This window comes from Equus przewalskii, chromosome 18 (genome assembly GCF_037783145.1).
Source record: "Equus przewalskii isolate Varuska chromosome 18, EquPr2, whole genome shotgun sequence".
Lineage (NCBI taxonomy): Eukaryota > Metazoa > Chordata > Mammalia > Perissodactyla > Equidae > Equus > Equus przewalskii.
Genome location: NC_091848.1, coordinates 6,076,442 through 6,093,411, shown reverse-complemented (window position 1 = coordinate 6,093,411; position 16,970 = coordinate 6,076,442).

Genomic DNA, 16,970 nt, shown 5'->3' with positions numbered 1-16,970 from the left:
AGTGGCCCAGGTTTTGCAGATTCAGATCTATACACTACTTATCAAACCATGCTGTGGCAGCATCTCACATACAAAACAGAGGAAGATTGACAATGCATGTTAGCTCAGAGCCAATCTTCCTCACCAACAAAAAAAGAAAGAAAGAAAAAGAATGAACATTTCAATCTTCACAATTGTCAATTCATGGCCTTGATAAGCACTACATTCACTGAACATTTTTTTTTCTTAAGGAAGTTTAGCCCCGACCTAACATCTGCTGCCAATCCTCTTTTTGCTGAGGAAGATTGGCCCTGAGCTGACATCTGTGCCCATCTTTGTTTACTTTATAGCATGGCTTGAGAAGCGGTGCATAGGTCTGCACTGGGGATCCAAACCAGCAGCCCCTGGGCCTCCGAAGCGGACCATGCAAACTTAACTGTTGCACCACCGGCCAGCCCCTACTCTTCCCACTTTTTAATAGGATTGCTTTTGTTTTTGCTCTTGAGTTATGTTTTCATATATTTTGGATATTAACCCCTTATCAGATATATGATTTGCAAATATTTTTTCCCATTTTATTGGTTACCCTTTCATTTTGTTGATGGTTTCCTTGGCTTTACCGCAGCTTTTTAGTTCAATGTAGTCCCACTTGTTTATCTTTGCTATTGCTGCTTTTGCTTTTGATGTCAGATTCAAAAATCCATCACCAAGATCCATGTCAAGGAGCTTACAGCCTATGTTTTCTTTTCAGTTGTTTGGTTTCAGGTCTTACCTTCCAGTCTGTAATCCATTTTGAGTTAATTTTTGTATATAGTGTAAGCTGATGGTCCAGTTTCATTCTTTCTATTCAGTTTTCCCCGCAGCATTTATTGAAGAGACTCTCCTTTCCCCATTGTATATTCTTGGCTCTTTTGTCATAAATTACTTGATCATATATGCATAGGTTTATTTCTGGGGTCTCTATTCTGTTCCATTGATGTATGTGTCTGTTTTTATGCCAGTATCATACTATTTTGATTACTGCAGCTCTGTAGTATACTTTGAAATCTGAAAGCATGATGCTTCCAGCTTTATTTTTCTTTCCCAAGATTGCTTTGGCTATTCAGGGTGTTTTGTGTTTCCGTACAAATTTTAGGATTATTTACTCTATTTCTGTTTAAAATGCCATTGGAATTTTGATAGGGATTGCACTGAATCTGTAGATAGCTTTGGGTAGTATAGACATTTTAACAGTATTAATTATTCCAATCGATGAGCATGGAATGTCTTTCCATATATTTATGGCTTCTTAGTTTCTTTCATTAATGTCTGTAGTTTTCAGTGTAAAAGATAATTCACCTCTTTGGTTACATTTATTCGTGGGTATCTTATTCTTTTTGATCAAATTTTAAATGAGATTGTTTTCTTAATTTCTTTTTCTGACAGTTTATTAGTGTAGTGAAATGTAACAGATTTTATATATTGATTTTGTATCCTGCAATTTTACCAAATTTGTTATTATTTCTAACAGTTTTTGGTGGAGTCTTTAGGGTCTTTTATACATAAAATCATGTTATCTGTGAACAGTTTTACTTCTTTTCTGATTTGGAAGACATTTATTTTTTTTCTTGCCTAATTACTCTGTTTAGCACTTCCAGTGCTATGTTGAATAAAAGTGGTGAGAATAGGCATCCTGTCTTGTTCATTGTCTCAGAGGAAAAATTTTTGCTTTCCATCATTGAGTATGATGTTAGCTGTGAGCTTGTCAAATATGGCTTTTACTATGTTGAGGGAAGTTTCCTCTATAACTACTTTGTTGAGAGTTTTATCATGAAGGGATGTTAAATTTGGCAGTGATTTTTCTGCATCTTTTAAGGCAATCATATGAATTTTATCCTTCATTTTGTTAATGTGGCATATCACATTGCTTGATTTACAGAGTTTGAACAATCCTTGCATCCCCAGAATAAATCCCTCTTGATCATGGTGTATGATCCTTTTAATGTATTGTCGTGTTTGATTTGCTAGTATTTTGTTGAAGATTTTTGCATCTATGTTCCATCAGTAATATTGGCCTGTAATTTTCTTTTCTTGTGATGTCCTCATCTATTTTGGATATCAAGGTATTGCTGGCCTTGTAAAATGAATTTGAAAGTATTTCCTCTTATTCTATTTTTTGAAAGAGTTTGATAAAGATTGGTATCAATTCTTTGAATGTTTGATGAAATTCAGCAGTAAAACATTGGGGTCCTGGACTTTTGTTTGCTGGGAGGCTTTTGATTATTGATTCAACTTCCTTGGTAGTAATTGGCCTTTTCAGATTTTCTATTTCTTCATGATTCAGTCTTAATATTTTGTATGTTTCTAGAAATGTATTCATTTCTTGAATGTTGTCTAATTTGCTAGAATATAACTGTTCACAGTAGTCCCTTGTGATCCCTTTGTATTTCTGTGGTATCAGTTGTAATATCTCACTTCTATTTTATTTTATTTGTTTGAGTCCTTCCTCTTTTTTCCTGGTGAGTCTAGCTAAAGATTTAGCAGTTTTGTTTGTCTTTTCAAAGAACCAGCTCTTAGTTTCCTTGATCTTTTCTATTGTCATTTTTTGTCTCTATTTCTGTCTGATCTTTGTTATATCCTTCCTTCCACTAACCTTGGGCTTTGTTGTTCTTCTTTTTCTAGTTCCTTGATGTGTAAAGTTAGGTTGTTTATTTGAAATTTTTCTTGTTTCTTAAGGTAGGCATTTATCACTAAGAGCTCCCATCTTAGAACTACTTTTGCTGCATCTCTTTTATTTTGTTTTATTTTTAATTTCCATTTTTGTTTACCTCAATATATTTCTTTATTTCTCCTTTAATTTCTCCTTTAATCTGTTGATTGTTCAATAGCATGTTGTTTAATCTCTACATATTTGTAAATTTTTATTTTCTTTTTCTTACTGATTTCTAGTTTCATACCATTGTGTTTGGAAAAGAGACTTGATATGATTTCAATCTTCTTAAATTTATTAAGACTTGTTCTGTGTCCTAACATATGATTTATCCTGGAGAATGTGTCATGTACACTTGAGAAGATTATGTGTTCTGTTTCTTTTGGTTGGAATGTTCTGTATAAGTTAGGTCCATTTATTGTAATGTGTCTTTTAAAGCTGATGTTTCTTTGTCGATTTTCTGTCTAGATGATCTATCCATTGGTTGAAGTAGGGTGTTCAAGTCCCCTGCTGTTATTCTGCGGCTGTCTGTCTCTCCCTTTAAGTCTGGCAGTATTTGCTTCCTGTGTTCAGGTGCTCCTATATCGGGTGCATGGATATTCGCAAATTTATATCCTCTTCTTGGATTGACTCCTTTATCATTATGTAATGCTCTTCTTTGTCTCTTATTATAGTCTTTGTTTAAAGGTCTATTTTTTCTGATATAATTATAACTCCTCATCTTTCTTTTGGTTTCCATTTGCATGGAATATATTTTTTCACTTTCAGTCTGTTTATGTCCTCACCTCTGAATTGAGTCTCTTGTAGGCAGCATATAGATGGATTTTTTTTAAGTCTATTTAGCTGCTCTATGTCTTTTGATTGGAGAATTTAGTCCATTTACATTTAAAGTAGTGTTGACAGTATGTAATTATTAGCATTTTAACAAATTTCTTGCTATTTTTGTAGTTGCCCCTTTTCCTTTCTTCATCTTTTGTTCTCTTTTTCTGGAAGTTTGATGACTTTCTTTAATGGTATACTTAGATTCCTTTCTCTTTGTGTATCTACTATAGAGTTTTGCTTTCTGGTTACCTAAGTCTTACACAGAACAACTTATATCTATAACAGTCTATTTTCAGTCAATGACAGCTTGCTTGATCACATTCTAAAGTGCTACACTTTTATTTCCCCCCATTATGTCTTTGATGCCACATATTTACATTTTGTTAGTTAGTATCCCTTACCTAAATATTGTAGCTATTGTTATTTTTACTACTTTTTGCCTTTAAAAGTTAAAACTAGTTTTATAAGTGATTAATCCACTATTTTTGCTATATATTTATCTTTCTAGTGAGGTTTATTATTTCATATGTTTTCTTTACTAATTATTTCCCTTTTCTTTCATCTTAAGGACCTCCCTTTAACATTTCTTGTAAGTCTGGTTTAGTGATGATGAACTCCTTTTAGCTTTTGCTTTTCTGGAAAACTCTTTATCTCTCTGTCAATTCTGAATGATAACTGTCAAGTAGAGTTTCCTTGTTTGGCAGGTTTTTTTCTTTCAGCACTTAGAATATCATACCACTCCCTTCTAGCCTCTACAATTTCTGCTGAAAAATCAGCTGATAGTCTTATGGGGGTTCCCTTGTACATAACAAGTTATTTTTTCTTGCTGCTTTTAAGATTCTCTCCTTATCTTTAACTTTTGACATTTTAATTATAATATATCTTGGTGCAGCTCTCTTTGGGGTCATCTTATTTGGAACTCTCTGGTCTTCCTTCTTGGATCTGGATGTCTGCTTATTTCTCCAGCTTAGAGGATTTTCCAGCCATTATTTTTTCAAATACTTTTTCTGTCACTTTCTGTTTCTCTTCTCCTTCTGGGACCCCTATAATACAAATGTTAGTCTGCTTGATGTTGTCCCATAAGTCTCGTAAGCTATTTTTAGTTTTTTAAATTCTTTTTGCTGGTCTGAATGGGTGGTTCCACTGCTTTGTCTTTGACCTCACTGATCCTGTCTTCTGCTTCACCTGTTCTGCTGTTGAACCCCTGTGGTGTATTTTTCAGTTCAATTATGGTATTCTTCAGCTCTGTGACTTATGTTTGGTACTTTCTTGTATTTTTTATCTCTTTTTGGAAGTTCTCACTGTGTTCATACATTCTTCTCCTGAGTTTGGTGAGCATCTTTATTACCAATACTTTGAACTTTTTATCAGAGAAATTACTTATCATCATTTTATTAGTGTTTATTTCTGAGGTTTTTATCTTATTCTTTTCTTTGGAACATATTCCTTTGTTTCTTTATTTTGTGTGGCTCTCTGTGTTAGTTTCTATGCATTATATGAAACTATAACATCTCTGAGTCTTGAAAGAGTGGCCTTGTATAGGAGATTAAGCTTGTTGTTCAACTCTACGCTAGCTCTTGGTTGCTTCTCAAATCTTTTTGATTTTCATAGCAACTTGTTATATTTTTAAAAGCTCACAGTAGTTGAGGATGTGCCAAAACCTGTTGGTGTCCCAAAGGAGAGGACCTCTGTCAGCACCTAGTTTCAGGCTGATTAAAAGCTGCTGCCTAAGGGTCTGGCTTCCACAGAATATGCAGTCTTTTGGGACCACAAGCTAAGCCCTGCTGGCCACCACAGCCAAGTGATCTGAAGTTATCCCCTAGGAAGCAGTCACAAAAATTGGGGCTCCAGATGAGTGTACAAGCTTTCTTCTGGATGATGCTGGTAAGTTGTAGTGAGGTAAAGGGAGAATGCAATAATGGCACCCACCAGTCTACATTCCATGAGAGTAACTCAGTAGGCTCCTAAGTGTGTGCCAAACCTGAAGCCTGTCTCTCTGGCCAAAACTTCTTGACAAGCAAATAGGCCTCTTTCATAGAAGGAGTGGTGTGTGTTTCAGTCAGCTGTCTGCACAGTGCCCTGGGGTTGGTGGTCTACTAGCAATTGTCTCTCTGATTCTTACAGTCTCATAGACCCCAGGAACAAAAGCTCCCCTGGCCACCAGAGCCAGGCAATCAAGGGGAGATATCTTGGGAGGTAGCTGAAAATCTTAGGGCATTAGACATGTGTAAAAGCTTCCTTCTAGGAGATACTAGTGCTCTTGAGTGTGGCAAGGGGAGAGTGTAATGATGATGCCTGTGGCTGTAGTGAGGCAGAGGGAGAGCGTGAAGATGGCACCCACTGGAAAAAGATAAAGAATTTAAAGAAAAAAAGAGATGGTTACTACTGGCTAGAGCAAGGCAGACAAAGAGCATGAAGGTGTCAACCAATAGTCTCTGTCCTCAGAGAGTGTTCCAGCAATCTCCTAGATGTGTGTGTTAAATTAGGTGCCTGTCCCTCAGGCCAATGCTTTAATATAAGTAAATGAGTTTCTCACTTAAAGTCTGAGCCTGATTGGCAACCTTTGAACTTGGCCCTGCAGCTGATGAGTTTGAGAATGTGAGCTCTTTAAGAACCATTCTTCGGATTGCTACAGTCGTGTGGGTCTTGTGGATATGTGCCCCTTTGGTTTTCAAAGCTATATGCTGTTGTGGCTTGTCTCTCAGGTGCAGGTCTTAAAACTTGGGCTTCTTGATGTGAGGTTCAAACTCTTTGCTACTCAGGGAGAATCTCCAAGCTTTGAGTTCCTTCTTGATTGTGGGTTGCTACACCAGGGGTGGGGTTTATGGTGAGACTGTGTCCCAGCCTCTGCTACCCACTTCCATGTGGTTTTCTTTTTGTTCGTCTGATGTGTAGTTGTCACTGAGCCAGCACTCAGGTTTTTTCCAGAGAAAATTGTTCCATATGTAACTGTAGATTCAATGTATCTGTGCATGGAGGTGAGTTCAAGTTCTCCCTACATTGCCATCTTGAATTGAAACCTCTTACTATATAATTTTGATAGGACTTTCAAAACATATTTTGTATATCTATAAATATAGCTTCAAAATTGACAGCAAAAAATCATTTTTTTAATTTTTATTGAGATATCATTTACATATAACATTATGTTAATTTCAGGTGTACAACATAATGGTTTAATATTTGTATAAATAGTAGGTCCCTCTTATCTGCAGGGGAGCCATTCAAAGGCCCCCAGTGGATGCCTGAAACTGTGGATAGTACCAAATCCTATATATACCATGTCTTCCTATACTAAGAACTTTTCATGCACTATGGTGATAACTTTTGCAGTTTGAAGTGTGACAGCAAACTAGAATGAATTTTTTTTCTTTTTCACAATTTCATAGATAGCAGAGTCATTCTTATCATAGATCTTAGCAATCTCAGCAAACAATTTTTTATTTTCCTTATTAAGTTGAGAAGCTTCATCTTTTCACTTAAAGAAAGCAGTTTATAACTCCTGTTTAGCATGTCTGAATTGCCACCATCGCTACTCTTGAATTTTGGGGCCATTATTAAGTAAAATAAGGGTTACTTGAACACAAGCACAGTGATACCATGACAGTTGATCTGATAACTGAGAGGGCTAGTAAGTGACTTCGGGAAAGGCAGTGTGTCCAGCATGTATACGCTTGACAAATGAATGATTCATCTCGTGGGCAGGAGGGAGCAGGACAGCACAAGATTTCATCATGCTACTCAAAATTGAATGCAATTCAAAACTTATGGGTTGTTTATTTCTGCAATTCTCTATTTAACATTTTCAGACCGTGGGTGACCATGGGTAACTGATACCATGGAAAGCAAAACCACAGATAAGAGGGAACTACTGTATTGTGAAATCATCACCACAATGAATATAATAATATCCATCGCCACAAATAGTTACAAATATTTTTTCTTGTGATGAGAACTTTTAAGATTTACACTCTTAGAAACTTTCAGGTATACAATACAGTATTTTAACTATAGTCACCATGTAATATCCATTACATCTTCGTGGCTTATTTGTCTTGTAACTGGAAATTTATACCTTTTGAACACCTTCACCTATTTCAGTCACCAACTCACCCATTCTTCTGGAAGCACCACAATTAGCAATCATTCTATCTATGAGTTATTTTTTGTTTTTGTTTTTTAGATTCCACAAATAAGAGGGGTCATACAGCATTTGCCTTTCTCTGTCTGACTTTCAGTTACCATAATGCCCTTGAGGTCCATTCAAGTTGTCTCAAATGGCAAGATTTCATTCATTTTTATGGCTGAGTTGTATTCCATTGTGTATATATAGCACATTTTCTTTATCTACTCATCCATTGACAGATACATAGGTTGCTTCCATGTCTTTACTATTGTACATAATGCCACAACGAACATGGGAGTGCAGATATCTTTTCAGGTTAGTGTCTTTATTTCTTTGGGATAAATGCTCAGAGGTGGAATAGCTGGATTATATGTTAGTTCTATTTTTAATTTTTTGAGAACCTCCATACTGTTTTCCATGGTGGCTGCACCAATTTACATTCCTTCCAACAGCACACAAGCATTCCCTTTTCTCCACATCTTTGCCAACACTTGAAATGTCTTTTTGATAATAGAGATTTTGACAGGTGTGAGGTGGTATTCCATTGTGGTTTTGATTTGCATTTCCCTGATGATTAGTGATGTTGAGCAGCTTTTCACGTTCCTTTTGGGCATCTATATGTCGTCTTTAGAAAAATGTCTATTCAGGTTCTCTGTCCATTGTTTAATTGGATTGCTCTTTGCTATTCAATTGTATGAGTTTTTTTCAATATATTTTGGATATTAACCCTATGAGATACAAAATTTGCAAAATATTTTTTCCCATTTGGTAGATTACCTTTTTATTTTACTGATGGCTTTTTTTGCTTTGCAGAAGCTTTTTAGCTTGATATAGTCTCACTTGTTTATTTTAGCTTTTATTGTCTCTGCTTTTGGTGTTAAATCAAAAAATCATTGTCAAGATTGATGTCATAGAGCTTACTGCCTTTGTTTTTTGTCTAGGAGTTTTATGGTTTCAGATCTTATATTCAGGTCTTTGATCTATTTTGAGTTAATATTTGTGTATGGTGTGAAATAGTAGTCCAGTTTCATTCTTTTGCATGCAATTTTCCCAGCACCATTTATTGAAAAGACTGTGCTTTCCTCATTGTATATTCTTGACTCCTTTGTGATAAAGTAGTTGACCATATATGCATATATTTACTTCTAATGTATAAACATATGAGGACTCTCTATTCTGTTCCATTGATCTATGTGTCTGTTTTTATGCCAATACCATACTGTTTTGATGATTACAGCTTTATAATAATATTTGAAAACAGGAAGCATGATACCTCCAGCTTTGTTCTTCTTTTTCAAGATTGCTTTGCTACTCAGGGTCTTTTGTGGTTCCATACAAATTTTAGGATTGTTTGTTCCATTTCTGTGAAAAATGCCATTGGAATTTTGGTAGGGATTGCATTGAATGTAAAGATTGTTTTGAGTAGTATGGACATTCTAACAATATTAACAATATTAATTCTTCTAACACATGAGCACAGAATATCTTTCCACATATTTGTGTCTTCTTCAGTTTCTTTCATCAATGTCTTATGGTTTTCATGTACTGGTTTTTCACCATCTTGGTTAAATTTATTCCTAGTTTTTAAATTATTTTTGATGCGATTGTAAGTGGGATTGTTTTCTTAATCTCTTTTTCTGATAGTTTGTTATTAGTGTATATACATGCAACAGATTTTTGTATATTGATTTTGTATCCTCAAACTTTACCAAATTCATTTATTAGTTCTAACATTTTTTGGTGGAGTCTTTAGGGTTTTCTACATATAATGTCATGTCATCTGCAAATACTAACAGTTTTACTTCTTCCTTTCTGATTTTGAAGATTTTTATTTCTTTTTCTTACCTAATTGCTCTGGATGGTACTTCCAATACTATGTTGAATAAAAGTGGCAAGTGTTGGCATCCTCGTCTTATTCCTGATCTTCAAGGAAAACCTTTGCTTTTCACCATTGTGTATTATGTTAACTGTAGACTTCTCATATATGGCCTTTATTACATTGAGGGATGTTTCCTTTGTGCCCACTTTGTTGAGTTTTTACATGAATGGATGTTGAGTTTTGTCAAATGCGTTTTATGCATCTATTGAGATCATCATATGATTTTTATCCTTCATTTTGTTGATGTGGTGTACAGTACATTGATTGATTTTCCGATATTGGACAATCTTTGCATCCTTGGAGTAAATTCCATTCGATAATGGTGTATGATCCTTTTAATGTATTGTTGACTTTGTTTTGGTAATATGTGGTTGAAGATTTTTGCATCTATATTCATCAGGATATTGGCCTTTATTTTTCTTTGCCTGTGGTGTCCTTTTCTGATTTGGGGATCAGGGTAGGGCTGGCCTTATAAAATGAGTTTGAATGTAGTCTCTCATCTTCTATTTGTTGGAAGAGTTCAAGAAGGATTGACATTAAGTCTTCAAATGTTTGGTAGCATTCAAAAGTGCAGTTGTCTGGTCTTGGGCTTTTGTTTGTTGGGAGAATTTTGAATATTAATTCAATTTACTTCCTAGTAATTGGTCTGTTCATATTTTCTATTTCTTCACAGTGAAGTCTTGTTAGGTGGTATGTTTCTGGGAATTTATCTATTTCTTCTAGGTTTTCCAATTTGTTGGCATATAAATAATTGTTCATAGTAGTTCCTTATGATCTTTTTGATTTGTGTGGTATCACTTAATATCTTTTTATATTTGATTTGAGTCCTGTCTGTTTTTCTCTTGGTGAATCTAGCTAAAAGGTTGTCATTTTTCTTTTTATCTTTTCATAAAATCAGCTCTTAATTTCATGGGTTTTTTCCCATTGTTTCTTTATCTTCTATTTCATATTTCCACTCTGATCTTTGTTATTTTCTTCCTTCTACAACGTTTTGGCTTCATGTTTTCTCCTTTTTATAGTTCCTTAAGGTTAAAGTTAGGTTAAGATCTTTCTTGTTTCTTGATTTAGACATTTATCACTATGAATCTTCCTTTTAGAACTGCTTTTATTGCATCCTATAAGTTTTGGCATGTAGTATTTTTATTTTCATTTGTGTCAAGAGTTTTTAAATTTTTTTTCTTTTGATTTCTTCTTGACCTATCAGTTGTTCAGTAGCATGTTATTTAATCTCCACATATTTGTGAATATATCACTTTTCTTCTTGTAATGGATTTCTAGTTTCATACCATTGTGCTTGGAAAAGATTCTTGATAAGATTTCAATCTTCTTAAATTTATTAAGACTTGTTTTGTGGTCTAACATAGGACCTATCCTGGAGAATGTTCCATGTGCACTTCAGAAGAATGTATTCTGTGGCTTTTGGATAGAATGTTCTTTAAATCTCTGTTAAGTACATCTGGTCTAATACGTCATTTAAGGCTAATGTTTTCTTCTTGAATTTATGTCTGGATGATCTATGTATTTATGAAAGTGGGGCTTTAAATTCTCCTACTATTATTGCATTGCTGTCTATTTGTCCCTTTTGGTCTGTTAATATTTACATTATGTATTAGGTGTTCATAAAAAAATCATGTTTAAGGCTAAAGAAATGGCTGAGAAATGAGCTTGCAACTAAAGATAATAAATGGAGAATAACCAGTGGAAAATACAATTTGCAACTAAAATACTTTATATCTAAAATGTCCCCAAAAAACGAAAAGAGTAAATTTAATAATAGCAACAGAGTTATTAATAACTAGAAAATCAGGACAAATTGCCAATGTATCATGGTCTTTGGCAAATTTTGGTAAATGGAAAATATATAAAGCTAGTGTGAGATTCAAAATATGCAAATGATGTAGTCACATGTTTTGTGAATTGAAAGTGAGCGATTTTACACACCTCATAAAAAGAAAAGAATGTAGTTGGCCTCTCCTCCAATGCTCACTTACTGTAATAGAAGCACATGATTTGAATTAGTCATAATAAATCAGTGTTTTTATTCCTTAACTTCTATGGCTCGTCTCTTGGGATGCATGCCAAAGTCACTGTTGGGCCTTTCAAAAAGACATCCAGATGGCAGGACCTTAACCTAGACCTGCTGACCCAGAATCTCTTAGTCTATAGTCCTAGGCTCTTTGTGTTGTTAAAAATTGAATTTTATGCCCAGCCAGGATAAAGAATGGCTATTCTATTGAATGAGTTCTGATTTTTCAGTTGGTCACTGGTTTTTTCCTCATTATTTCTAGACCAACAAAGAGATTAATTTATGATAAATTGGGGTAAGAAAAAGAGGGGTAGGACTGCATTTGGTATTTGGCATAACATTTGGTGAAATTCTGAAAATAAAAGACAGTTGGCAAAATGAGTTACAAGAACTTAATAGAAATTGTTGCTCATGCCCATGCCTAAGGACAATGGCTGCTTTTGTATATTTTTGGAGTACTCTATAATTAATGTGAACCATTTTTTTATTCTGATTTTAAATTTGTAAAATTAATATAATTTGAAAATTAAGAAAACAATTATTTAAATAAATCATAGGTCAGAAAGCAAATTAAAAATTTTAGTAACAACCTGTTTATACTTTCAGGTCTTAATTTCCCAAATCATTTTGTCTAAATTCTGATTGCAGTCTGCATCCCTGAATTGAATAGTCTCAATTCTGATTGTATGTTAGAACCACTTCAAGAACAGAAGAAAATCTATGTTTCAGCTTTATACAAAGCAACTAAATAAGGATCTAAGGATGGAGCTTGAGTATCTGATATGTTAGAGTTTTCCCCCACCAGGTAATTCTACTGTACAGCTAGGTATAAGAATCATATTCTTAACCCCAAGTCTAGGAAATGCTTTTCAAGGTAATTTATTTTAATTCTACAAAATTCCACTTTTAGATGCTGATTTAGAAACTCACTGTGTGTTTAAATGTGTTAGGGAGTTGGAAATACCAGAAGAAAAATCAAACAAACAAAACAGAAACAACTGCTGATATCTTGCAAATATGAAAATTGTAAATGCTTTTATTATTAGAAGTACCAAAGAGCTAAGTAGTTCAATCTATAAATAAATAATAATAATGCAAATCTAAATGACTTTTTAATAAATAGAAAATATTAAATTAGGTGAAAAGAAATTTGATAAATAAGAGCAATATAGTTTATTTTGAAAAGGTCAAGCAAGGATATGGCAAAGTTAATGAGAAACAAAGAGACAGAAGAAGTGAAAGAAAATATGAACCTATAATCTAAATACAGTCCCATGTTGCTTAATGACAGGGATATGTTCTGAGAAAGGTGTCTAAGTGAGTTCATTGTTGTGCAAACATCATAGAGTGCACTTACACAAATCTAGATGGTACAGGCTACTACGCACCTAGTCTATATAGTACTAATATTATGGGAGCAACATCACATAGGCGACCTGTCATTGACTGAAACATTGTTATGTGGTTCATGACTGTAATTATTCAGGAAAATTCTAAGGAAAAGAAGAAACCTTCAATTGAAAAATGTTGTCAAAATGTTAAAATCCTCGACTTTTGGTGGCTGTATGGAAGTTATTTGCTTTTTATACTAGATATTTTGTCTTTTCAAGATTTTCTGCACAGAGCATATAGTAAACCTACAATTGTATATATATATATAATTATATATATAATGATATATAAAAATATGTATGTAAGTGTATATACATAAATATTTCTTAAATTGTTAATAATGACTCTCTCTAGAGAGTGTTTTTAGAATTGACTACTATTGTGGGTTTTGTTTTTCTATCTTCCAAAATGCTTATTAAAAAATTACTATGTAATCCAAAAAGTTTGTACTATAGAAAATTATATGGCCATTCTACTAAAGGTATGCAAAACACAAGAGAAAGAAACAAGTTATGAAAGAGAGAGTTTCCATAAAATATCATTGCTTTCTAGTCTGATTTCCTTTCCTAGTGCTGAGGTCAACTCATCATAACAACCATGAAAACTATTTGCAAATTCAGAACACTGGTTTACATTGTCAAGTTTCAGGCACTAACAGTAAAACACAAATTATAGTTTTTCTTGCTCAGCACTGCAACTCTTTTAAATGTGATTTATACCTGTGAAAAGAGCACAGTGCAATAATCGCATTGCTGATGTATTTCATTTACAGGTTGGGTGACTAGAGAAGTACGTTTCAAAGTGTTCAGTCTTGTTAACCATAAAGTACAAGCTGGAGTAATCTCCTCAGCAGGTGAAGCAAGCAGATGTTGCAGCTCTGATTTCACAAGCGAGTGAATTACATTTTTATTATTTTTTTCCTGGCAGCTTGCATTGTTACCTTATATATATAAAAACTAAATTCTCCATTTGAGAAATTTTTCAGTTAAATATATGACCATGAATAAGTAGCATGATTATTACAAACATAAACCATTTTTTTTTCATTGAGCAAACAATTTTAACAGCAGGCCTTAGTTTCTGTATATCTTCTATAGAAACTAGCTGATGACTCTTTCATTCCCACTCAAAGAGACTTCGGCTCCCACATCAATAGGTGTCTGGCTCATAGATTATCAATCAGATACTCTTGCAGCATTCAATCAGACATGACTTTGGGGGAGAGTAATGTGGCAGAGAGAGATGTGGTCAGTGGTATTGAACTTGACCACTAATAATAAAGAATACTCAAAACCTCTTGTAGGCCAGTTTCCTCATCTGAGGACTACAGGCGTAATCCTCTGGGATGGCACCTTATTTCCAAAGCAAATAGAAGTGCTTTATGGGTGTGATTGCAATAACACACAATTTTTTAAACGTGTAGACTCCTTATAATTTGTTAAATTTTTTTTTGTTTTCCACTTTTTCACTCAAATTGACACTGTATAAACAAAGATTTTATTGTATGTTAATATTTGCCTTGTTACTTACAAGAGGCTAAAAACAGTAAATTTGTCATATTAAGGCTTTGACTCTACGAATTTATGACTTTTTTTATCAGATTGCTTTTGAGAAATGTTTAATTTCAGATGTGTATCCACCATGGAAGTGAGAAATCATTCCATTCCACCCTTGACAGGTTAGGTAGTATCATACATTAAACGCTGAGATTTGACAAGGAAAAGTGACATATCTTTCTCTTTTCATTTTATCTTTCATTCACTAACTGTACCCACTCCATGACAAGTGCCCTTCCGGGCTCTGGAGATTCAACAGTACACAAGTAGATTTAAAAAGCTTCGGTCATACTGCTTAGAGGTACAGAGAGAATTGGTGGAACAACATCCCTGAAAAAGTTAAGAGTGGATGGGCGATACTTCACAATTAGAGGGATGAGCCCTGAATGCTGGTCTACACATCGAGGAGAGAGGGTGGTATGTATAATCACAGGGGAAGCTTGTGGAAATTGTGTTCAAATTCTTACAGTTTTTGTCTTTGCTTAATAAGAATTGGGCTCATCATCTGAGAGTAAAGATTAACAGGAGGTATAGTAGGTATAAAGAGAAAGGACTATGTCCGGAAGAGTCGTCTCAGAGAATGAAAGAATAAATGCTTTAGAAAATATAATTTGATTTGACAGCAGCATTAAGGGCTGTATTAGTGATTTAAAAACATATATAAAGTGAGACCAGGCAGCATGGCTGTATTATTTCCAGTGATATTCGGCAACAGAACATAGGCCTGCAGTAGGCAGGAGTTTGGAGTTTCTTCACGTGAATATAATGATGTGGGACAAAGGCAAGGCGATGAGTATGCAGGGGCATCTGTGGGGTGTGAGAGAAAGAAGAGTCGAGGATTAAAACTGGTTTTTCCACATACTTAATAAATGTTTCAAAATAGTTGTTAAATAGCTTACCTCTTCTTTAGACGGTGATGTTTAAATAGCCATAGTAGCATAGAAACATCCATTTCCGAATATTTATTCTGTTTAATCAAATGTCTGTCCATTCTCATATCAGTACTACACTGTTCATGCATTATGTTGCAGAAGAAAATTTATAGACATGAAAAAGAATTCCAGATATCACATTAATGAAGAGCCTTCAGAGCAGTCAGCTAGTTATGTGCATATTTTTCCTGTAAAAATATACATATTCCTATGCGGAGAGGCTGTCTGAAAGGAGAAACATCCAAGAGCCAATAGTGCTTATCTCTCGATGTTAGAATTAGAGATGTGTTTTATTTTTATTTTTAGTAAATATTATTTTCTTATTCTTCTACCATAAACATTAAAATATTATAAGAAAATATATTTATCTTTTAAAATGCCATAAACACAAGGTATATAAATAACGATTTAAAGAGACTTTGAAAAGGGAGAGAGAAATAAACCTTTCTCCGGCTTCTCTGTGCCCCAGGCAACTATTGTTGTTTCAGTTTATGAAGCTCAACATGTTTCACTTTGAAAATGTCATTTTTTAGGCATTATCTGATGCCTCCTGTCTCCCATAATTATGCTTTGTGCAGCTAAATCCTATTCATTTTTTAGATCTCAGTTTAAGTGTTTATAACTATTAATAAAGCTTCTGTCCCTAATCCCACTCCATATCTGCATAGTGTGCACTTTTTCTTCGTACTCCTGAGTAGAACTGTCATCACTTGGCCAATGTCAGTCCCTTCTGAGTGACTGTCACCTCCGCAGGACAAGGAAACACACTTTTCTAGACAGTTGGATACTTAATCCTAATCCAGGGGCAGGTAACACATAATCAGCATATGGTACATTCAATGAGTGAATGAAAAAGAGAGAGGCTGGATAGACACAGATTTGCTCTCCCTCTGACTTACTAAGCATATACACTTAGCCAAGTAACGTAGGTTCTCTGGGTCTCAATTTCCTCATCTAAAAGAAAATAATGAAGGAAGCAGTCTACTTTATTAATTTGTTTTAATGTCAAAGATTTAAAAAATATGTGAAAGGCATTTAATCTTTGCATATATAATGAACACCCAGTTGATGATCACGTTATCGCTGCTTTAAAAAGTTTCAGGAATATGTTCTTTTAAAGCAAAAATGACTAACCACTGCAATGGAGTGTGCAACAGAGGATCTCCGGAAGAATGACCAGCCCACAAGGTGGGGTGGCTGGGAGTGGAGCAGTGGTGGTGTCAGTGTATAAAAGATCACATTCAGTTCTGAAGCAATCTCTCAGCAAAGTGGTTTGATTTTCTGCCACAGTGCTTAGCAGCCTGCAAGTGAAAGTAAATACATTTTAAATAGGAGCTGATAAACTTTGGGGAGTTAATATACCACAGACTGCTACAGCTTACGGTCAACGGGGGTCTGAGGTAGAATTCAAGTATAGTTTATGCGAGACAGAAAAGTAACCGGATCAGACAAGGACTTGAGTCATACAAGAAACAGAAAGAGGCTGAAGCTGATATCAGTTAAAGAATGTGATCCCTTCCAATTGCATCCACGAAGAGTTATGAAGCAGATTATTGCATAGGCTATCAC